General features: G+C 42.5%; 1 long non-coding RNA gene across 1 annotated transcript in view; it reads right to left on the bottom strand.

Moving 5' to 3' along the window:
* LOC124615471 overlaps nt 1-18,842 on the bottom strand; it is a 139,165-nt gene extending 120,323 nt beyond the window's left edge. The window contains exon 1 of the long non-coding RNA XR_006979792.1: nt 18,781-18,842. This is a non-coding gene — a long non-coding RNA (uncharacterized LOC124615471). The remainder of the gene's footprint in view (nt 1-18,780) is intronic.
* Between the last annotated feature and the right edge of the window lie 6,495 nt (nt 18,843-25,337).

Genomic DNA, 25,337 nt, shown 5'->3' with positions numbered 1-25,337 from the left:
AAGTCAAACGGGCAATTTAGAACCGGAGAAGAGGAATGTTGAGCAACGGCGTACACATTCTCCATGACAACGCTCGCCCAGACATCGCTCGACAAACCGTTGCTCTCCTGCAACACTTTCAGTGGAACATAATCACCCACCCACCCTATAGTCCTGACTTGGCGCCCAGTGACTATCACCTGTTCCCTAAGTTAAAAGAACATTTGGCCGGAAAGCGATTCAGCTCCGGCAGAGAGGTGAAAGAAGAGGTTCATAGCTTTCTAACAGCATGGCGGCGAGCTGGTGTGACATGGGCATACAAAAACTGCCACAGCGTCTACAAAAACGCATCGACAGAAATGGTGATTATGTCGGAAAATAGCTAAATGTTCAACCTGTAAACTGATGAAAACCACTTAGAAATAAACAGGTCTATGTACTTATAAAAATAGGGGACGTTACTTTTGTGATTACCCTCGTAGTATCAGTTATCATGCTGTCGGTGTGTAGAACGGGGAATGCGCGATCTATCTGAATTTGATCGAGAGCAGACTGTGAAGGCCTGGAGGCTCGGCACGAGAATTTCGGAAACTGCATGACTTGTCGGGTGTTCGAGGAGTGCTGTGGTGAGTGTCTCAATAAGTGGTGAAGCCAGGGTGAAATCACGTCTAAAAGTCGTGGGGCTGGGCGGCCACTTCTCATTAAAGATGTCGAATATCGTAGACTGCGCAGACCGGTAAAAAGGGCGTTGTGGTTGGCAGAAGAGCCAACACCGTGTTACTATTGGAGGCCGAAATGCACGCGTTTTAGCTCACGCAGGCTGGCGTGAGGAGGGAAGGACTCTACTGACGTGAGGTCTGGAACATAACAAGGAGCCGGCCGAAGTGGCCGTGCGGTTAAAGGCGCTGCAGTCTGGAACCGCAAGACCGCTACGGTCGCAGGTTCGAATCCTGCCTCGGGCATGGATGTTTGTGATGTCCTTAGGTTAGTTAGGTTTAACTAGTTCTAAGTTCTAGGGGACTAATGACCTCAGCAGTTGAGTCCCATAGTGCTCAGAGCCATTTGAACCATAACAAGGAATTAGAATTCAGAAAGCGGACGTAATTAGTTTGATACTTAACTTTAATCCATTAATGATGAACGTCGCTCTTGACGGTACATGATTCACAATATCAATTTCAATAGTAACTGAATATGGCGCCTTGCTAGGTCGTAGCAAATGACGTAGCTGGAGGCTATGCTAAACTGTCGTCTCTGCAAATGAAAGCGTATGTAGTCAGTGAACCATCGCTAGCAAAGTCGGCTGTCCAACTGGGGCGAGTGCTAGGGAGTCTCTCTAGACTAGACCTGCCGTGTGGCGGCGCTCGGTCTGCAATCACTGATAGTGGCGACACGCGGGTCCGACGTATACTAACGGACCGCGGCCGATTTAAAGGCTACCACCTAGCAAGTGTGGTGTCTGGCGGTGACACCACAAAGGGGAAGGTAGCGAGCTGTGGCGAAACTAACATCAGATTTAGTGGTGAGCAGAGTACAAGTATGTCTGAACACACAGTGCACCGACGCCGACATGGGTCCAGTAGGCTCGTGCAAGGCACCATTACGGCCAAGGAATATCGTACATCATGCTTCCCGACGACAATGGAACTTTTCAACAATAGGTCCGCCACGAATTTCTCTCGTGTGCCAACTTCTTCATTTCAGAGTAGCACTTGGAACCTACGCCCTCAGTTATCTGCTGGTTGTTTTCCAGTCTCAGTCTTCCTCTACAGTTTGTGCTCTCTACAGCTCCCTCTAGTACCATGGAAGTCATTCCCTGATGTATTAACAGATCTCCTATCATCATGTGTTTTCTCCTTGTCAGTGTTTTCACATATTCCTTTGCCGGCCGCTGTGGCCGAGCGGTTCTAGGTGCTTTAGTCTGGAACCGCACGATCGCTACGGTCGCAGGTTCGAATCCTGCCTCGGGCATGGATGTGTGTGAAGTCCTCAGGTTAGTTAGGTTTATGTAGTTCTAAGTTCTAGGGGACTGCTGACCTCAGATGTTAAGTCCCATAGTGCTCAGAGCCATTTTTGAACATATTCCTTTCCTCTCCGATTCTGCGCAAAACTTCCTCGTTCCTCACCTTTTCAGTCCACCTAACTTCCAACATTCTTCTGCAGCACCGCGTCTCAAATGTTTCGATTCTCTTGTGTTCCGATTTTCCCATAGTCCGTTTCACTACCATACAATGTTGTGCTTCAAACGTACATTCTACAAATTTCTTTCTCAAATTAAGGCTTATGTTTGATACTAGTAGACTTCTCTTGGCCAGGAATGCCCTTTTTGCCAGTGCTAGACTGCTCTTGATGTAAACATGTAACACGTTAGCCTCAGTTGCAAATAGAAACCCATCATTACCCAGGTTTCAGCCAAAATTATTTAGCCTTCTTCAGAAGCCAGTAACAGTAAAGTATAGCATGCCAAAGTTTGGCCATGCTAAGTATAAAGCTGTAGCACCGTAGTAATCAGTCATAAATCTACATTTTATTGTATGTATTGTATTGTATGTTAACCGGGGGCCTACAAACGACGGAGAGGCTCCATCCCCGCCGCAGCCGCAGTGGTCCACAACCCCACGACGACTACCACCACAGTACAATTCACCCCCCCCCCCCCCCCCCCCGCCGCCCCACACCGAACCCAAGGTAGAGGTGTACAAATTCCCCTTGCAGCCTGCTTGCCCCTAGCTCCTCTGCAACCATTCATGCAGGTCAGCCTGCCGCGACGTAAACACAAGAGTGAGCGTGTACTGAGGCGTAGTGGGTAATGCGGCCGACTTGGGCTCCCGCAAGCCCGGGGGTTCCCGCAGGCCTGCCAAGCTTCACGCCACCCGCTCAGCTTGCTGCGCCTGACAACAGGTTGCACTGTCAAGCTACCGTGACTAGAGTAGCCAGGCAGTTAGCCCGCAGTTAATTTATCGCCACGATGGGGGCAGAACGATAAATAGGTCGAACTTTAGTGAGATTGAAAAAAAAAAAAAATGGACAACTGGACAATACGTTCTGGTAACGAAACAGAGCACAAGTGCCGCATGGGAAACGTTTTCGTGTGCTTATGAGGCCGCTTCAAATAAATCGGTAGGTGTGTCTCAATGCAAACTATGTAAAAAACTCTTAAGTACTTATTTGGGAACCTCGAGTCTGTTACGACATGTTGTAAATAGACTGTTTAGGTTTTTATATTGGTAACGCCACATGGTGCTCTGTATGGAAATCACTGGCTGTGCTGTGTGCAGTCTGTGGCTAGTTTGCATTGTTGTCTGCCATTGTAGTGTTGGGCAGCTGGATGTGAACAGCGCGTAGCGTTGCGCAGTTGGACGTGAGCCGCCAGCAGTGGTGGATGTGGGGAGAGAAATGGCGGAGTTTTGAAATTTGTAAGACTGGATGTCATGAACTGCTATATATATTATGACTTTTGAACACTATTAAGGTAAATACATTGTTTGTTCTCTACCAAAATCTTTCATTTGCTAACTAAGCCTATCAGTAGTTAGTGCCTTCAGTAGTTTGAATCTTTTATTTAGCTCGCAGTAGTGGCGCTCACTGTATTGCAGTAGCTTGAGTAACGAAGATTTTTGTGAGGTAAGTGGTTTGTGAAAGGTATAGGTTAATGTTAGTCAGGGCCATTCTTTTGTAGGGATTTTTGAAAGTCAGATTGCGTTGCGCTAAAAATATTGTGTGTCAGTATAAGCACAGTCATGTATAATTTTTTCTAAGGGGACGTTTCAATGTGTGCAAATTTGACAAGAAGTTCCCTCACTCCGTAAATATCTTGAAAGAGGACAAAGATTTAGTGGCCGAAAAGTGCGTCGAAATGTGTGCTAAGGACCTGAGACCATTTAGCAGTATAGAGGGAGAAGGATTTCTTAATTTCTTAGGGCAGACACTGATCGACATAGGTAAAAAAATATGGCTCAGTTGATATTAAAAATATTATGCCTTCCCGAGTGACAGTAGCTAGGAAAGTTCAAACCTTAGCTGATAACGTGCGCAGCAAAATACTCCCAGATATAGTGCATGCGAGTCGTTCTGGTATATGTGCCAGTACAATTGATCTATGGACAGACAATTACAAAGGGGTGCATTACATTTCCGTGACAATGCATTACATAAATTCAGACTGACGTTTGAATGAATATGTACTGGTGTGCTCTGCGTTTCCTGACTGCCCAAAAACTGGCTCGAATATTCGAAACCAGTTGGAAGATCGCTTAGAAACTATGGGTGTTTCTTGTGAAGACATTGCCAAAATTACGTTTGTCACAGACCAGGGCAGTAACATTGTCAAAGCTCTCGAAATATGTCAGCGTCTTCCTTGCATGGCTCATAGTATAAACACAGTCTTGAAACATGTTCTGAGCGAACAGTTTTTGAAAGAAAATGTTCCAAACATATTAGCCATTCTTAATACAGTGCCGGCTACGGTTTCCTGCTGCAAGAGAAGAGGTCTCTATATGAGACTGAACTCATTTTTAAAGCAGTGGGTTTCAACTCGTTGGAATAGTTATTTTGACATGCTTGTATCAGTCCATTCTCAGATTGATTCAGTGAAGGCTGTCTTACATAACGAAGGTGCCTCTGATAAGGTGCTGGGTTATGACCACCATATAACTGGCCAGCTTATAGCATTTCTTAAGCCGTTGAAAGAAGCCACAGTTGATCTAGAGAGCGACAAGGAGCCAACCCTACATTTAGTTCTACTGTGGTTTTATGCCTTAAAAGCTCACTGTACTGTACGGGATAACGATGGAGAGGTTTGTAATTTTATTCCATCTGAATATTATAGAACCACTTGTGAAATATGTATGTTGATAAAATGTATTTTCAGGACATGAAACCTTTGAAACAAGCCGGCGGTGCCTTGCTAGAACAGAAAATGTGCGTTAGTATGTTGCATAAAAATGCAACGTTTATGGTGCCTAACTACCGCACGTTAAGAAAGTTAACCGAGGATGAAAAAAATTGATGTTTACCAAGCAGCACGACAGATGTGTGTTGAAGGTAAGCTCCAAAGATAATGCATATATTCTTCATCTACATGTACATGGGTCCTCTGCAAGTCACACGCAAGTGCTTGGTTGAGGGTTCATCGAACCAATTTCAACTTATTTGTCTCCTATTCTCGAATTTCGCGCGGGATAGAACACCTACATCTCTCCGTCTGAGCGCTGCTTTTTTGTATTTTATTCTTACGATCGTTTCTTCCAATGTTGATGGGACTCAACAATGTGTCTTAGAATTCGGTGGTGTAAGTTGGTGATCGAAATTTCATATATAAATTGAGCCACTTCAAAAAACGCCATTGTTGTAATGATTCCCACCTCAACTCCTGTATAATTTCCGCCACAGTCTTTCCCCTGTTTCACGATAAAACCAAACGAGCTGCCCTTCTTTAGACTCTTTCGACCTCCTCCATCAATCGTACCAAAAAAGGCTCTCCAACTGAGTAGAAATGCTCCAAAAAGAGTGTTTTGCCATTAAAACACCTACAACTTTTTCTGTGTGTCCATTCCTATTCAAGTAGGTCGTTATTCTAATCAGAGATATTAATTATAATCTACAGCCTTTAGATTTGACTGGTTGATCTTGTAAACGAAGTTTAACGGACATAGTTTAGTACACACACGGATAACCTCGCTCTTTTCATTACTTATTGCCAACTGCTAATTTTCACACCAAAAATATATATCTTATTTAAATCATCCTGCAGTTAGTTTTGATCTTCTTGTGACTTTACTGGACGATAAATGATAGCATCATCTAAAATTATTATAATTTCAACAATGTGTGGTACGATCTTCACATTATTCTGCAAATATTAATTGGAACCTGTATAGTTTCAGTACAAGTGCCCAATCACAGCACCCAAGAAACAAATCCAGGACCATACAAAATGGCGAAATTTGAGGACTGGGCAGTTGAGTCTCCTCACCTACATGATGAAGTCAGCAGATACTTGCAAGAACACTGTGTGAACGAGTGAGATATTCTACAGTGGTGGAAAAATAACTCCCAACGACTTCCTCGACTTGCGTGTGTGGCAAGAAAAATATTAAATATGCCAGCCACTAGTGCCTCTAGTGAGAGATGTTTTAGTTGCGCTGGAAACCTACTTAGCGAAAAACGTTCACGTATTAATGCAGACAGACATAATGATCTCGTCATAATTAATTCAAACACTAATCATCAGACGCATTACGAATACAGTAGAACATTAAACGGGAAACTATGCGTTTGAGTGCAAATTTACTAATTAAGAGTGCAGTTTTCTTTCTTGTGGTTTCTGGGCATCAATTTCTGAGATAGAAATTTTGTAATGCATACAGTTCATTTTTTTTTAGACTAAACTTTGTGATTTCTATCCTCCCAAGTGACATTTATTATTGTTTGTAAACCATTTTCTGTTACTTGTGTTTGCAAAAGTAGCCAAATTTTTCAGGAATATCTGGTTTGGCCTAAGTAATACTTTCAGGGGAACTGAAGGAAAATTTGTAAATATTTTATATTGAAAAGTGTTCTGCAAAATAAAATATTCATTTTTGTATTAAGGCAATACACATTATGAGTTTAAATTACAATTTATTTTGTTGAGTTCCACACACATTGCGAAATGTAATTTTATTCCTGTATTTATGTATTAAGGGGAATCCCACAAGCAGGGTCAAGATGTTGAAGACCTAGACACTACAAATGCTTTTAAAATGAAGAGCGTCTTTTCCCACGAATGTATTGTAGTAGGAATATAATGGAAACTCTGAGCCACTCTCCACAGCTTCTACGTCTGCGTCATGAGGGTTCAGACTCGTCGTTTAGGTCTGTGTTATGAGGGTCTACAGTCGTCGTTTAGGTTTGCATCATGCACGTAAACACTCGTCGTCTAAGTCTGCACCATGAGGGTCCGAACTATGGTCATTCATAACGCAGACCTAGACTACAAGTGTGGTCTCTTATGACGCAAAGGTAGACGCCGAGAGAAATTGCCTAGAGTCGCCATTTTATTCCTTGTACTATAGTTTTTAGACGAACTGGATACGAAACAAGTGCTTCGATTTTGTTAAAATGCATTTTGGCAATTTAGAATGATTTTGTCAACTTCTAATGAATTCGCAGAACCAGTAAAATACATCCTGGAAAAGGAGTTAAATATTGGTATAACTGGTGTCATACTTGGCTGAAACATACTAAAGTTAAAAAATCTAGACTTCCAAAATCTTAATTTGGTTCTCATTGCAGTACAGTGGTTATCAGAGGCGTAGATAATTTATTCTTCTGGGGAGGGGACCAATCTTCTTTTTGGGGGGCGGAGGTTCACTTCTTTAGTACAAATATCCATCCTTTTCAGAATTGAAAACTGCAACACAGACTGCATTGCGTTCCACTAAAACAAAAAACACTATGTTCATGGGCTCGGGGGAAGGGGGGGTGGAAGACACCTGACCCCCCCCCCCCCGTTATGTACACCCCTGGTGGTTATCTGTAGCTTTTAGTGTACAAAGGAGCTCCATTTTCAGTGATTGTTCTGCTTGCTACACAAACCTGTTTGAGATGTGATCTGATGGTGGTTCGAATTGAGAATATCCAGGTTTTGTGAAGTCTCGAAGAAGTCCTTTTATATTTGACAACTAGCTGAAAACCCGGAGTTTGTCTGGGCATTTATTTATTCCATACTCTCGTAGTCCATCTTCCCTCCCCTATTTTCTCTCTATCCATTTATTCCTCTCCCACTATCTCTCTGTTGACCTCGCCCCCCCCCTCCCCATCCCTTGGCCCATCTCACCCCACCCTCTATCCCTCTACTCGTCCTCTCTCTGTTGGACTCCGCCACCTCAGTTCATCTCCTCTTCACGTGTCTATGAAAACTCATATATATCTGTCAACTTTTGTGGTGATCAGTGAAGCAGTGTCAAAGTTTATTGCTAGGTAGCATTTATTGTAATACTTTTTGATACGCAGCATTGATAGTTTTGTCTTCTGGTGCGTAAACAAATGATGTTGAAGGTGTCCCGACAGGGGAATATGCGACATACAATTGGCCATGTGAAAAACATGATTTTCAAGATTGAAGCCACAAACATACAACGACTGCCCTTGCGATTTATCTATCGACATGGCAAATGCAAGCTGCACTGGAAATTATAACCGTTTAAAGTCGAATGGCATGTCGGTCGGAATCATAGTGATGTGTGGAATCAAACTGTCTTCACCTTTGTACTTTCCTTTTAAAATTGTGGCTTCGATTACGTTGTTCTTTAATTTCTTCACTGCAAGCCTGGTGCCATTACAAAGACATGGCTGGTTTACCTTTCGCAACATAATGATTGCCCATCCGACTTAATTGCAGATTGGGAGGCGGTAATCCGGGAAAATCCAGCGAATTTAAAAATTCCGTAGGATAGTTGACTACATCATCTTGGTTAGTAACGGAATAAACCGGCTTGCATGTCATCAATTCGCCAGGTATCATATTCTGAATCTGAAAATTCATTTCGTTAACATCAAGGTTTTTTGCAGCCAATATAATACGTTCGCTCAATCAACCAAAAATTGTTTGCAACTATTAAACGACATTTGCTGTGCGCGAATTGTCAAACACGATGACTGTGAATGTGTAAGATATCTCTCAAATTTCAAAAAGATAATAGACATTTAGTTTAACAAAATGTATGTATACACACACACACACACACACACACACACACACACACACACACACACACACATATAAATATATATATACGTATACATATATACACACACACACACACACACACACACACACACACACACGGAAATATTCAAAAACCTTCTACATGGAAACATGCTTACATGAGCCAACTTTCATGGTAACGCGCAAACGATGTCGAAATCTTTTGTAAGGTACTCTATTCCATGCACTGTCCGAAATATTATGTAGACAGTGATGCTCCTCTTGATGATCAAGTGTGCAAAATTTCTTCAAGATCGGAATATAACTGTAGGTTGGTGTAGAAGTGTTTAAGTTAAGTACCCTCCGCCATGCACCATTCAGAATTTTAAGAAGACAGCGCCCTTCATCCTGCTTTGAATATCAAGTGTGCCAAATTTCATCAAGATATAGTAACCTCTGCCATGTACCCTACGAAATTTTGTGTAGACAGTGACCTTCCTCTTGGTTTCAAGGTATAGTGTGCAAAATTTCATCAAGATTGTATGCAATACAGACACACGGACACAATGAAAACGCACTTTCAATTTTTCTCAAATTTTCCAATTTTTCGATCGATTTTCCAAAAATTTTATTTCATAAAAACCTTGTCCTGAGAATTACGAACTGGTCCAGCCGTTCTCGAATTTTACGCTTATCAACACATATGGCATTTCATTTTTATTTACATAGATAATAAGCCCGAAATATACGCATAAAGGAGGAATGTACAAGTAAAACCCAATAGTTTTTGACCTGAAATTAATATATACATACAATGTTGGGGTTTGTCTTTTGGTGCTCAGGTAAAATAAAAACTTTTAATTAACGTTCATAATACGACAATGACGCGCGCAGACTAAACGGCTGCGTAGCGCAGCTCAGCAGTAATATGGGCAGGCAAGCAAGTTTCCCGCACCCTGCCCGGGTTGGGTTCTGCTTGGCTTGGCTGGGAGTGAAGCAGCCTGCCCGTTCTGTTGACAACGCGCAGCGGCCTGCCCGCCTGGCCACCGGGAAAGCATGGGCAGGTTAAAAGCGCAACATGTACACCACTAACTCCAGGGTTATTGTGCGGTTCGGCCCCCGGTGGGCTCCCCCAGGGAACGTCTCACACCAGACGAGTGTAACCTCTATGTGCGTGGTAGAGTAATGGCGGTGTACGCGTACGTGGAGAACTTGTTTGCGCAACAATCGCCGACATAGTGTAGCTGAGATGGAATAAGGGGAACCAGTCCGCATTCGCTGAGGCATATGGAAAACCGCCTAAAAACCATCCACAGACTGGCCGGTTCACCGGACCGCGACACAAATCCGTCGGGCGTATTCGTGCCGATCGCAGGCGATATCGCCAGTGATCCATTGTTCGTGTGTCTTCCTCTTACGAACACGGCATCGAACGAAAACTACCGATATTTTACTCTCTAGTAGTATCGCAAGAAAGTATTTTACTCGTAACAATGCCGAAAGGAGAGAATCAGTACTTTGAGGTATCCATATTATCTTTTATCGAAAGTTTAGAGTAGATTCTCTCTGCCGGCTCCAGTCTTTGTATATCTGTTTTTAACATGGAGGTGTAATAAAGGAAGTTGTCATGACGTCACAAATTGATGCCAACGTTCGCCATGTTAGTTGCCCCAAATGCTAGAACAGGTAGAAGTGTTTTGATAAAAAGTGACAGTCTGTGCCATTCATGGGTGTCCTGATTGTTCAGATTCAGTCTAAAATGTAAAGGGATCACATATCATTCTCAAGTGGACTCGTTCAAGTGATATTTCTTTTATATAGCCATACATGAATTATGGCTGCTCTGTTCAGTTTTACTGTGGTGATTTTATTTATGTTGTTTAAATGTAAATTCCCCGTCAGACGAAAAACTCTCTGGGTGGAAGCTGTGAGAAGAAAAGGTTAGAAATCGACCAAACATAGTAAAATTTGCTCTCAGTATTTTCGGGAAAAGGACATTGACCGAACGTCTGTTGCGTCATTCCGTATTAAGAAAAACTCTGGGTTAAGAAAGCAGCTTTTTCACTTCACATACTCCTCTTCTTCATGTCTCTAAACGTATAACAAAAAGAAAGTTACGTTAACGAAGCGAAATACATCGTATTACTGGATCAAACATGTACTTAAGACCAAAAAACGTCTGGAAACGTATTTCTGATGCCGTGTTATTCACGAAAGCATTGTTAACACTTAAACTTAAAAACAACTGTAGCGTGCACATGACAGCACTTAAGAACAAGAAGCAATCGTAAACAGCATAATGCTAATGTTTTGGGGCATCTAACATGTTGGTGTTGACTTCAAAGTGACGTACAGCTGAAGTCTGTAGCTCCTGCTCCCCTTATTATGCCTCTGTGGTTTATAAAATCTATCTACAATAGAGATAGATAGTAGATTACACAAGTTTTAATCAGAATAACACAAGCTTTAAATCAAGCAGTCCCTTTAATTTCTTGATAGACTACATTTTTTTTAAAATTTGGCACTGAAAATATCAAATTACATAACATATTATCAGAAAAATATATGAATAGTACCGAAAAGTAAACACATTAAATCTTACCTCAACGTCCCATTCCCCGTCCTTAGTAAAAGCAAACTAAACTCTGCCAACAGGCCCTGAAGACCACGCTACGTGCCGGCCGCAGTGGCCGTGCGGTTCTCTACAGTCTGGACCCGAGCGACTGCTACGGTAGCAGGTTCGAATCCTGCCTCGGGCATGGATGTGTGTGATGTTCTTAGGTTAGTTAGGTTTAATTAATTCTAAGTTCTAGGCGACTGATGACCTCAGAAGATAAGTGGCATAGTGCTCAGAGCCATTTGAACCATTTTGAAACACGCTACGTCGTTTGTCAGCCATGTCATTCTTTACCATCTGTCGTAACTCGGATGCGGTGTGGAGACGTACAGCGTCAACAAGCAGCTCTTCCAGCCCAACTTTTCAAACCGGAGAACGGTTACTTTTCACTGAAGCAGTTTCTGAGTTGGCATCACGAGGCTGAGCGCACCCCGTTTCAGACGTCCCACCAAGCAGAAATCTGTGACAGCAGGGGGGACTGAACCCGCATCCTCCGCATTAGAGACGCGCTGACCTGTCGACTATGGAGGCAGACCAGTCACTCAAGAACAATATTCCATCCAGTTGCGATGATATTGATACGACTGGGATCGTGTGCGTGGGCAGTGGAGCGTTCAGGTGATTTTAATGGACAAGTTTAATTCATCATTTATTAATAATAGCAGAATTTGATCAGTACACTTCATTGTAAGAGTGATTTAACAGTATCTGATCATACAAAGTTTAATTTACAGATATATTTCATCACATTTGGAAATAAAAAAAAAATAAACAAATCTGTCATCCTGCAGTTAGTAGTGAAAAATATTTTGCTGCAATCTTTGAAGTACATCATAAAAAATTAGCCAAGGACGAGTAGGACCCGCGCACTGAGGGGATCCGTGCAAACTTATATAGTTCATCCATCCGGGGAATCGACAATCTAAACGATTTTTGCCTGTTTTCGATGTATAACTGGGAAGACGTCGGTGTATGGAATTCCAAGACCGTATCAAAATCTCTACAGTAGTTCAACAGACAAGCCTGTACATTCAGAAAGAAGCGAGCAACGGACTTCAGTTTATATATGTAGAAATAGAAGGTTTAATAAAACATTCTCTACTTACATACTAAAATATGACTACAACTTATATTTTATATTTGCATGCAGTAGTGTTCGTCTGTTATACAAGTGACGGATGATGAATGCAATGTACGTTCTAATGGCAAAACCGTATTGTAGTGTGATGTACAGTAGTTACAGTTTAACGATTTTCAGATTTTTTTTTTACTTTTCTTGTACGATCAAACCTTGCTTCTTGCCAAATTTCATGGTTATACGTCAGCGGAAAGTCCTTATAGATTTTGGTGAGTGAGTTTTCGAGTATCAAAATATGAGATACAAATGTCCGAACCTTTTGGCTGAATTGAATGGCTCAAATGACTCTAAGCACTATGGGACTTAACATCTGAGGTCATCAGTCCGCTAGACTTAGAAGTACTTAAACCTTACTAACCTAAGGACATCACACACATCCATGCCCGAGGCAGGATTCGAACCTGCGACCGCAGCATGCGCGTGGTTCCAGACTGAAGCGCCTAGAACCGCTCGTCCACCGCGGCCAGCGGCTGAATTGACTTAGAAGCTTAAATGTTTTACACCTCCGTGACTTTACCACGTGGCATAAATCTGAACTTGATATGCCAACCTGTTCCAGAGAAAAAGGGGTCATAACAGATAGATAAAAAATAAATCAGGAATTTTCTATTTTTTTCTTTTCTTATAGTGTGAAATTATGCGTCTTTGCAAATTTCTTGATTCTATATCAACGGGAAGTACCGTACAGATTTTGATCAGTGAATTTTCGAGTATCAAAATATGTGGTGTAAAAGCTGTATCTTTTTTTTTGCGTTGACTTAGAAGCCAAGGCCGTAATATGTGTCTTAAATCTGAACTTGATAGTCTACCTGTTCCTGAGAAAAAGAGTTCTCAACAGTCGCACAGACAGACGGACCACAAAGGGATCCTATAAGGGTTTCTTTCTTGCGTAGCGAGGCACGGAACCCAAAAAAAACAGCATTCAGTCACATATATAATATTAAGGTGCAATCGATCACCGAAAGTAGTAGGAAACTAATTGCTTATGGCCAATTGTAACCTGAAGAATGTTATGACAAATATTTTAAGTTACAGTAACAGCAATTTCTGTTTGAGATTGTTCATATACACAAATCTGTCTATGGTACCTTCCACAAACACTAATTTTCCGACACCGGAGGCTGACATACAGCCCCATACCATCACTCCACCACCTCCGTGCTTCACCGTGGGTTAAATGTTGTTTCGGTCGAGGTCTGTATTCAGTCTTTTCCAGACCAAGACCCTACCATCATTGTGCACGCTATTAAATTTGCTTTCATCACTAAACAATACAGTATCCCGGAAGTCTGCTGTCTTGGATACATGCTGTTACGCGAATTCCATCCGCCACTTCCTGTTCTTTTTGCTGATGTAGTGCTTTCGTCTCTGGACCCTGGCTCTGTAGCCCGAACGATTGAGAATGGTACGAACTTCCCTTGGAGTGATGTCCTGGTGTCCTTTCGGGGGGGGGGGGGGGGGGGAAGGGGTTGTTTTGGGGGAAGAGACCAAACAGCGAGGCGAGGTCATCGGTCTCATCGGATTAGGGAAGGATGGGGAAGGAAGTCGGCCGTGCCCCTTGAAAGGAATCATCCCAGCATTTGCCTGGAGCGATTTAGGGAAATCACGGAAAACCTAAATCAGGATGGCCGGACGCGGGATTGAACCGTCGTCCTCCCGAATGCGAGTCCAGTGTGCTGCCACTGCGCTACCTCGCTCGGTGATGTCGTTTCGGAAGTGGTCATGCACATATGCGGATAGTGACGACGCTGTCGTTTTCGGGTTTTTCTTGATGATTCTTAGTAGCATTTTGGATCTCTCTTGTTGTAAACTTCTGTGGAAGACCGTATCGTTCCCTGTTTATTACTACATGTCTGTCCTTATATCGCTTAATGATAGACTGCACAGTCGCTCGGCTTCGTCCTACGATGTTCGCAATTTCGGCATACGACTTGTGTTGAAGATACTGGGCGACAGCGATGTTTCGTTCCTCAATGGTCGTTTCCTTCCCCTTGCGGCCCATTTTGCTGTTCCACGGTACCCACGTCCGACGTGCTGTTGCTTCACGGCCGCCACACAACTACACAAGTGTGGCACGCACTCCGGGGCTGCGTCAGCCGTTTGTTTGGTTGAAAGTAGTCCGCTGTATGAATAGATTTTGCCCTGTCGTAGACCGTGCGGAGTGTAACATATTTTATTTTCCTAGAATAGATTCATGGCATACTGGAAGCTTCATTACCAAGAACATGGTTATCTGACGCTACATCATCGTACTTATTCGTATCGGCGCTGTGGGTGATTTACTATCCCAACACACCATCGTAGTTTTTCGCCACCTACTGTATGAATACTCATTTCCATGACTGTAAGTAACAGGACAGCGCCGTAACGAACCATAATGGAGGCCTAAAGTTCGTTGATCAAACACATGATCAATCACAATATCTGCCCAGCGACGCCACCGAAATACTGATCAACGATAATGTCTGCCGAACGGTGTCAGTCAAACACTGAGAAAGTACAGCAGTAAAGAGGAAAGCAGATCAAGTAGCCTCTATTAGAATGCACGATGAACCACAGCAAGCAGCCAATGACGTCACTCATATGATTACTGCCGTGGCAACTATCTGTCTTCTTATAGCTACAGCTGAGCACACGTCTCTTCCTCATCCGCACGTGACAGGCATAGCACGTATGTGGGCACTATACTCCGTACACAGCAGTGACAAACTGACAGGTAGGTAGCCTGCACTCGAGCCTGTAACTTCGCAGCGTCCTTTGTGACGTCGTGTACCATAAGCGTCACCGAGAAAAAACAGGCAGACAGCGTGCACTCGTTATTCTAACGTCACAACATCCACTCAGGCGGAATATGCATACAGGGCAGCGAGAAGTGACAGCGTACACCTGATGCCGGAAGGTCGGCCTCGCCCTTGTAGATCAGCGGTCGCAGCTACGCGACTGCTGTACACAGGCTGGTTGCTACACAACGTATTACAGCTGCTGTGTTCACTTCCTTGTTCCGAGGCAGAATCGTCGCTGAGGCTCCGCCTTAGCCAACACCACTTCCTACTTGGCCACAGATAACGTGAACCACAAGACTCTCACGTCGTCTCTCTCTTATCAGTTGCCAGGGACGTTCCTAGTACGGCTTAAATCTATTATGCGACTCTGACAAAAAAATGGCTCTGAGCACTATGGGACTTAACATCTGAGGTCATCAGTCCCCTAGAACTTAGAACTACTTAAACCTAACTAACCTAAGGACATCACACACATCCATGCCCGAGGCAGGATTCGAACCTGCGACCGTAGCGGTCGCGCGGTTCCAGACTGAAGCGCCTTTAACCGCGTGGCCACACTGGCCGGCTGACTCTGACAGCTAGCTGTCTGCCTTTGAAAATAAGGTTCGGAGGGCACTGATGCCGCTGGAATTATCATGTAATCGTTGGTTAGCTTATACAACTGGCAGAATAAAACTTTCATGTCTTCCTGTTCTTTTAAGGGATTAGCCCATCGTGACGAAATTGGAATTGCGACATAGAGGCTGAGACTGTCATTTCGATGATAAAAATGTAATAATTCATTATGAAGATCATTCGACAAGGTACCAGCTAAAAGGTATTCATGTGAGTAAAAGCATCAGTTGGAAAGTACCGAGTAAAACAGTATCGGTATCGAGGTAAACGTACTCGATAACAAGAACTGTAGGTAATTTTTCCACAGCCCTGCTTAAGGCCACTGTAAACGATCGAACAATTTGTCAAACTTTACTAGTTTGTCAAAGTATTTGGCAGTGCGCGGCTTTGTTTGACATGTTTCTCTGAGAGGAATTTTGATCAACGGCCGATTTGACAAAAGTAGGACGTTGATGTGTTGATGTTCAGGAGCGTATGTTTAATGACAAAGAGATCTTATTACATTTTATCTCAATGTATCCTGAATTTCCTCGATTTTGGAAACTACAATCAAAGTATAAGAATTAAAGAGCGTTGGGAATTACGAAAACTGTTGAAGTTTTGCGTTTTTCTAGACATATATTACAGGAAGACGCTAAGAAGAAAATCAATATTCTTGGAATAAAACAAAAATCGAAGGTCTCCGTTTCTCCCAAAGACGATTTATGTGTTCCTACATTGTGGTATTTTAATGTAATTTCATCGGAGTATCAAGCAGAAGAGAATAGATTTTCGCATAACTGTGTCTTATGTTTCAGGGCATGAGTGAAGTAATTCTAACACGTAATTATAAGTCTGACTGCCCATTTGAAGAAAGCTGATGTAGTCAGGAGGTAATGAGTGTAGTATTTCCTTTAGCAGATTTTTATGGTTTTATTTATCTCTCACTTTCAGCCGTTACCTAGAATAGCCTATCGTTTTCTTTATACACAGTGCTAAAGCCAATGCAAGAAGACTTTGTCTGTACTGGTAGTCGTTTAGTGAAAAAATACGAGAGGATTTCAATAAGTAATGCAACATTTTATTTCTCGGCCTGTTTTGGGACGAAAAAATGTGAAATTTACTGTGGGACATCGTGGAATTTCCCGCTCAGCCCCTATGTAGTTTAATGAAGTATTGGTGACAATAGCGTTATACGTAGCTTTCAAAATGGAGTCTGTAACTGAGGTGCGTACCAACCAGAGAGCTGTCACTGAGTTTCTTTTGGCGGAAAACCAGAGCATCGCAGATATTCACAGGTGCTTGCAGAATGTCTACGGAGACCGGCAGTGAACAAAAACACGGTGAGTCGTGGGGTGAGGGGTCTATCATCACTGCACAAGGTCGCGTAAGCCTCTCCGATGCACCGCGCACCGGCCGGCCGGACACAGCAATTACTCCTAAAACGTTGGAACGTGCCGACACTCTCATTCATGCATTCATAATCAACGACACCGCTGCTTAATTGGACGTCTATGTTGGTATTGCTGACACACTCGTTCGCCAGCTAGAGACTCCAAGATGTGAGCACACTGGGTTCCTCGCCGCCTAACTGAAGGCCATGGAGACTTCCATCTGTTTGACCCAGTGACGGAGGCACTCTATGGGAAGCATGTTGGCTCCAACGTCGACCAGTAGAGAGGTACTATGCGGGCAAACAGGCCCTTCCACTAACAAGGGAACCTCTCCCCTCAGATTTAGTTTTAAGTTGGCACAGTGGATAGGCCTTGAAAAACTGAACACAGATCAATCGAGAAAACAGGAAGAAGTTGTGGGGAACTATGAAAAAAATAAGCAAAATATACAAACTGAGTAGTCCATGCGCAACATAGCCAACATCAAGGAGAGTGTGAGCTTAGGAGCGCCGTGGTCCCGTGGTTAGCGTGAGCAGCTGCGGGATGAGAGGTCCTTGGTTTAAGTCTTCCATCGAGTGAAAAGTTTAATTTTTTATTTTCAGACGATTATTATCTGTCCGTCCGTCCGATGCGAGGTACCTGCGCCGTAGTATGGGAACGCTACACCTAAACAAACATCGAAACACACGACGTCAGTCGACTAAAGCGCACGGAAGAGAGAGTATTCCTACTAATGAGGCTCCCTGGCTGGCAGTTGACTGTTCGCTACATTGGACGAGAGTGCTTAAAATACGTGAGATGTTCCCATTGGAGAGGCAAGTCCTTTCGTCTATTAATCGGACGGTTTTGCGGTGCGGTCGCAAAACACAGACACTAAACTTATTACAGTGAACAGAGACGTCAATGAACGAACGGACACATCATAACTTTGCGAAAATAAAAAATTACACTTTTCACTCGAGGGAAGGCTTGACCCAAGGACTTCTCATTCCGCAGCTGCTCACGCTAACCGCGGGACCACGGCGCTCCTGCGCACACATGCTCCATGATGTTGCCTATCTTGCACATGGACTACTCAGTTTGTATATTTTGCTTATTTTTTTCATAGTTCCACACAACTTCTTCCTGTTTTCTCGATTGATCTGCGTTCAGTTTTTCAAGGCCTATCCACTGTGCCAACTTATAACTAAATCTGAAGGGGGGTTCGATGGGGAGGTTCCCTTGTAAGGTAGGGTAAGGCCGTCGCATTGAACGGAGACTGTGTTGAAAAATAGGGTTCTGTAGCCAAAAGAGTGGGGAATACTATAATGTATTGAAATCCTGAATACAACCAACTTCCTTTACGAAAAATGAAGTGTTGCGTTACTTATTGAACGCCTTCAATTTTGTGACTAGCACGCTTAGGGTGGAAGGTGCTTTAAGCATGAGGTTAAAATTAACAAACTGTGTTGGTCCGTCTGCGCCCTTGTTTGACAATCCCATGAATAGGAAACAGTGAATTTGACAAACAAGTTTGATCGTATACAGGGGCTCTTACGGCAGCGAAAGCGGCGAATTTGACTGCGGGCAGCAGGTGCGCGACTCACCGTGCAGTGGCGCAGCGCCGCGCGGTGGTGTTTTGCGCAGCTGGCCGCAGCTACTCACTGACAGCAGGCAGCGCACTAGCCAGCCAGCTAGCCATAGCGGTGGCCGGCGCCAGCTTATCTGCCGGAAGGGCTTCCGGCGCTGCGGAACCGACGGCGCGCCTGGTCCGCGCGCCGACGCTCGCCAAAATCTACGCCCCCGCAACTCACATATCGGCCTCGCGACAGCGCTGTTTGCAAATCGCTAGTAACGGGCATTCCACGAGGCTCCTGTTACCGTTTTGGGGAAATACTACAGTATTCTGAAATTCTGCTTCACTAGAGATGGTCACTACAACCTATTCTCGACGTTTCACCATTGCAAACATTGTACCCGAGGTAAAAAAAAATTTCGAAATTTGTGGTAAGCTTCTATGGGACCAAACTGCTGAGGTCATCGGTCCCTACACTTACATACTACTTACTCTAACTTAAACTAACTTACGCCAAGGACAACACACACACACACACACACACACACACACACACATAACCGAGGGAGGGGGGGGGGGGGAGCCGTGCGAAAAGTGAGAATGCGCATGAGACCACGCGGCTGTCCCGCGCATCTGACGTAAAAAGACGCAAATTGAAAAACTGCGGAAAGTGCTCTATAGAAGGCTGGCCGATACCTCGATTTTCACAGGATGTCCCGATTTTTAGTGGTGTCTGCAATTATCCCACGTAAGATTGCGCTCACACTAGAGCCGAAAATGGTCGCCAGACGCTGTCGCCAGAGGTCGCCCGATAAAATCGGCAACTGTTTCGTTACAGTGAGTCCGATAGTTTTTGGCTGGGTCTATTCCAACCTCCTTCGACTACTCGCTGGTCCATATTGTGCAAGTCGTTTCAAATCTGCATAACTACAGCGCCCTACATCCATTTTAACAGGCTCTCTAAATTTCAAGCCTTTGGCTCCCTCCACCGTGCACCACTTCGAAACTGATTCAAAACTGATTCAAAGGGACCTGGCATTCACTGACAGAAGTATTTGTCTGGTTTGAAAGCAATAGCTGTTGACAAGGAGTGACTGTTCTCCGCTCCGCGACACTCGCTTAAGCGACCATTTTTCTTATATCGTCCGGAGATCTCAGTGCCGCACCAAAGTCAGCAACACGAATCGATACTGCAACATTAATGAGGCCACACTGCAATCCGTAATGACGTACGGGAGGCGTTTCACGAGACTACACTTCCTTCTCAACAACTACAGCGCCCGCATACTGAGGTCAACATGGAGTCGAGGATACAAGAGTTCAGCGCAATTCATGGTCTCAGCTTCCGAAATGACCACCGTAGTGTAGGGTCAACTAGAAGCTAAGGCTTCTGAAGAGCTGTACTGTTGTAAATGCGGAATACTGTACTGGAAGAGAACAGTTTGTTACTCAGTGCATCAAGTGATGCTTTTATATTAGTGACAGTTGTAAATTGTAAAGCAATCCTGTGGCAAAGAGGTGTGGCAAAGTTAAGTAAATCTTTTAGTCATTTATGCAATAAAATGAGCCAATATTTCAGGTGTTCTAGTTTAGTGAGATCCTCCGAGAGCAATGAAAGAACGCACAATTGTGACAGGACGATAGTAGTTTTGCTATCCGCATAATAACGTTCACCGTTTGAGACCAAGATTGACAGTTTGCGTAATGTATTGAAGGAGACCGCAGAAAGTAAAAAATATTGACGCTCACTCAATATGTGCCCAACATATTCTACAGTGTAAGGGTGATATTATGCAATAGACATCTGTTTTTGCCGAGACTTTGTGATTTGTAGACATTCAAACAGCTGATACAGTGACGCCATATGAATACATCAGGAAAGACTGGAGTTGTAAAACTACCGTAAGATATTGCATTGACTACATAAGGAAGCGTAGTTTTCCTAGTAGCCTTGGTTAGTTAAAATCGTAACTGTGTTACTTGTACGTTAAGTGTGTTGCATACCTGTTGGGCGCTCCCTCACTTCAATCGCTTTGTTAGTGTATGCAATCAGTCTCTTACCATTAGTAGATTTCCCTAGAAGCTGGAAAGGGTGAACCGTCTAGAAACTGAGTGAGGAACTATAGAGGGCGCATAACCTACGGAACAATTTTGTTCCACGTACTGTAACTGAAAAATAGACAGTATTTATAAGAAAATTGAAATTGTCGATGTCAAATTCAGGTTTTACTCGAAAATTGTCGATATGTAACATGAAACAGAGGAATGTTGTAATAAAAACAAAAAAATCCATATTTATCATATTTCGCTAGAAAACTCAGTTTCCTAACAAAGGTAAAATTTTAAAAGAAAAGACTCAAAGCAATAACGTATTAAACATTGCATCAATACTTCTTCGAGCTCGTATAAAATATGTTTCTGTTATTCATAAACAACTTTCGCGTGTAATGCTTACGGGGAAGTCTTGCCTTTATCATAATGAAAAATGTACAACTGAGAACAAAATAACAAAAATAATTATAGATTGTAGGTTTTTTATGTGCGTGAAAACTGCACTTATGTCAAACGTAATTGCTTTGGTTATATAAAAGTGCAGAAATTACGCTATCAACTATTTTATTATTTATAAAATGTAATTCGTATTCTCAAACGATATAAAATACTCAGTAGTGTAACAGTGTGGCTGTTAAGCAAAACAAACGAAACATTCAGCGGTCTTCGGCCCCCAGTTTCTCTCTACATATACATTCAAGTTTCTTTGCCTACCAATAATACCGGTATTCCGACAATTTGCTACGTTATTTATGTATTCTACAAAACTACCGAACCGTAGTTTCGATAGAGTGTAACTTTAGAAAAGACAGATGAAAGGAATCATCTACTGAAGTGTATTGAGGGGAGTAACTGATTACGTATTTAATACTTATTCAGTAATTAGCTGTGGAAGCATTCGATTAACGTGTTTAAGTGCAGGGAAATAACACTGACAAAGCTTATTTTTTTGTTTCAAAAGCTTGAATTATTTATTGCTGAAGTACACGACAGAACTACCCACAGTAATGTATCTTACACTTTTCGGGATTATACTTGTAGATCGCTTCCAGCATTGTGGAAAGTGAAATCCGACGCGTATATGAACGGCATCTTTTCTGTGTACATAAGATGTAACGGAGTTCACCAATTCATTGAAAGATTTACTTGTCCGTCCTTAAAAAATTTCAATATAGTCATGTGGCTCTGTTGCAAGTTCTATTAAAACGTTTGCATGGGTATGAGTGGATCGCCTTCCAAGCCATCTTTTCGTCCATCGTCACCTCCTCTTGCTTTTCTTCTTGCAGCACTTAGCGATTGCAATCGCAATACATGCTCGTTGAGCGGCGACATGTTCTAACATGTCCAGGGCATAAATATCGCACAGTACTACTGTGCTGTTCTTGGCCTCTTACTTTCGTATAATATATTGACACAATATTAGTATTTTATCGGGTGATCTTATTACAGCCATGACCTTTCGTTGTTGCCCACACATTGTTACTAGTCACATTTCATACAGGATACTTAAGTTTGCTAAAGAGAGAAACTGACAAATATTGTTTTACAACATAGGAATCACACAGCCAACCGACTGCAAAGAACTGTTTGGCATATTGACCTAGGTTTCGACACCTCTAAATATGTTACCGTCGGAATGAAATTTTAAGAAAGTGTAAAGTTATATTGCGAGAAAGCAATGGTCAAAGTTTCGAACAGATATGCCGAAGTCAAAAATTAAAATACTCGCGTTTAAGGCCTGAACATGTCTGATTTTAATTTCTGACTTAAACATATCTGCTAGAAACTTTGATTATTGCTTTCTTCCAATGTAACAAAGATATCCTTAGTCTTTTTTTCTCACAGTAAATCGCACAAAATTGTTGAATATTGTCTCATTACTGTTAATTATATAGATGAAATGATAAACGTTCTAAAGTGTAAAAATTACATTATAAAAATTACGTTACAAATTGAAACGTATTACACAGGGTGAGTCAGATGCCCCTAATTTATGATTTTATGCAACCTGCTACGCCCTCAAATGCCTCATGTAAAGTTTCATATTCTCTCGTTCTCTATACACCAACTAATAGTCTTAAAAAATAGTAAAAAAAAAAAAAAATTTTTAAAAATAAACATGACCTTCTTTTGGGAAATATAATGTAGTTAAATTCTGTGCTGACACACTCGATTGCTAGACGCAGTAGTCTTCGAATTATTCAAGAAAGCCGTACAAAAGTGACCTTCAAACGCATTTTTCTTCAGTAACTCGAAAACCGTGGCCTCCAGCGAAAATGTATCTCAGTAAAATATTTAAATACATTAAATTTATGCAAAGAGGTTCTTTTTATTTTTTCCTTAGCACTAATGGTTTGCATGTAGCGAGCGAGAGAATATAAAATATCATATGTGGTTTTCGAATGTGTTGTGGGTTGCATAAGACCAATAGGTACTGGCACCTGAATCGCCCTGTATGATAAAGATATTGTCTGAAGTACGTCACTCCTTAAAACATTTTTTTATCCATATATCGAAAAATAATGTATTAAGTGCAAAACAGCACTCTTTTTTCGGGCTTGAACTCGATTGCCAACATCTCGATGTAATTTTTTTGGAGCAGCCATCTTTTACTTGTTCAGCACACATTTCTATCCTGTGGCCAGTACCGGAAATGGGTGGATTTATATTATCTTGCGATCTCTCAGATACTATCAATCATTTAAATTGTTTTTGATCTTCTTTTTTCCTTCACCACCTTCCTCTTCCCCAATTACAAGGTTTCCTATTATGGCATATCCATTTGTAATGTTATTGTTCATCAGATTATCTGCGACTTACACCTTGAAGAAATTACATTAGTGGCTCTTTTACCATTTCTGTTTAGTGTGTGTGTGGTACTTAACACTTGTATAGTTCAGAAATGATTCCATAAAATATAAGCAGTGTCCCTGTTTCCAACCATTCTAAGCTTAGAAAAACCAAAAATATTACGAAATTTAGTAGACTTTCCTGTCCTATAAACAATAATATGTTGTTAGAACAAAACATGAACAGAGTACAATAGTATCGCCTGCCATTTGCTCATAGATGTATGAAATGATATCACAGATTCCTAATGTATCAAGGAAACTTGATTTAGAGATGTTAGAATCAGCTGACACTTCCCTTTCTTCGGTATAAATGGATTCAGTAGAACATTAACAACTTTTTAGTACTATTTTAAAAAGAAAGAAAGCTAAGCTATATTCCACAGAACCACACTCGACTGCTCAGAAACTAGTTGCTAATGGTTGCTCCCGATGTAGAAAGGTTTTCTGAGAATGCCAAACAGCTGAAGCGATCTTTAAGCAGTTTATAGAATAAGATACATTCGGTGTTGATTCAACATACACCTTACTTTACGAATAAAAGTAATTTGGATGACTGTGTCAAGTACAGGGTGTCCCAGAAATGTTGCAACAAACTTCGAGGGGTTCTAAGGAGTATCTTGAGGAAAAAATTGAGAGTAGGAACTCGTGTCCGGAAGCGGCATCCAACGACGCTACAGGGTGTCGAAAATATAGGTGCCAGCGCCTGACAGTAGGCCACCCCTTTGGCAGCAAACATGACATTGTACGCTGAGGGACCTTGGGCGAAACATCTCGTACTGTTGTTGGTTATTGATTGGCACGATCGCCATTGGAGAAGATGGAACTAGCTGTTCCATAGATAAGCCTTTTCTTCTGTGAATCTGAAGCTCTGTTGTCTTGATGGATGGTGGTTTCGGACGCGGGTTTTCATCCACAGTTTATTTTTCTCCGGAACCTTCTAAAACCTCCAGTGTTCTCGGTAACAGGAGAAAAATAAACTGCAGATGGAAACTGCGTCCACAATCGTCACCCACCAGGCAACAGAGCGTTTCATTCGTGGAGGACAAGGCTTGTCAATTGAGCAGCTACCTTCATCTTCCCCAACGACGATCGTGCCGATCAGTCGCGATAACTGAATAACAAACAACATTGTGAGACGTTTTGCCTATGGTCCGTCAATGGACAGTCACGTTTGCTGCCGAAGGGGTAGCCGTGTGGCAGGCGCTGGCACCTATAACTTCGATGCTCTTAGAGTTGTTTCTGGACTCGGGTTCCTACACTCGGTTTGTTCCTCAAGACTCCCTCTACAATCCCGAGAAGGTGGTCGCAGCATTTCCGAGACATCCTGTTTAATAGAATTTAATGTTAAAAACTGAGCGATGTGGCGCAGTGATAAGGCACTGGATTCGTGTTCTGCAGGGCAGTGGTTCAAATCCCCATCTGCCCATCCAGATCTAGATTTTCTGTAATTCCTCTAAATTGCTAAAACCAAATGCTAGGATGGTTCTTTTCTACGGACAAGTACGATTTCTTTTCCTATCCTTCTTCAGTCAGAGCTTACACTCTGTTCAAATGTTCAAATGTGTGTGAGTTCTTAAGGGACCAAACTGCAGAAGTCATCGGTCCCTAGACTTACACACTACTTAAACTAACTTATGCTAAGAACAACCCATACACCAATGCCCGAGGGAGGACTCGAACTTCC

This window comes from Schistocerca americana, chromosome 5 (genome assembly GCF_021461395.2).
Source record: "Schistocerca americana isolate TAMUIC-IGC-003095 chromosome 5, iqSchAmer2.1, whole genome shotgun sequence".
NCBI lineage: Eukaryota > Metazoa > Arthropoda > Insecta > Orthoptera > Acrididae > Schistocerca > Schistocerca americana.
Note: the sequence above shows the minus strand (reverse complement) of the source record. Positions and strands in the feature narration are given on the sequence as shown.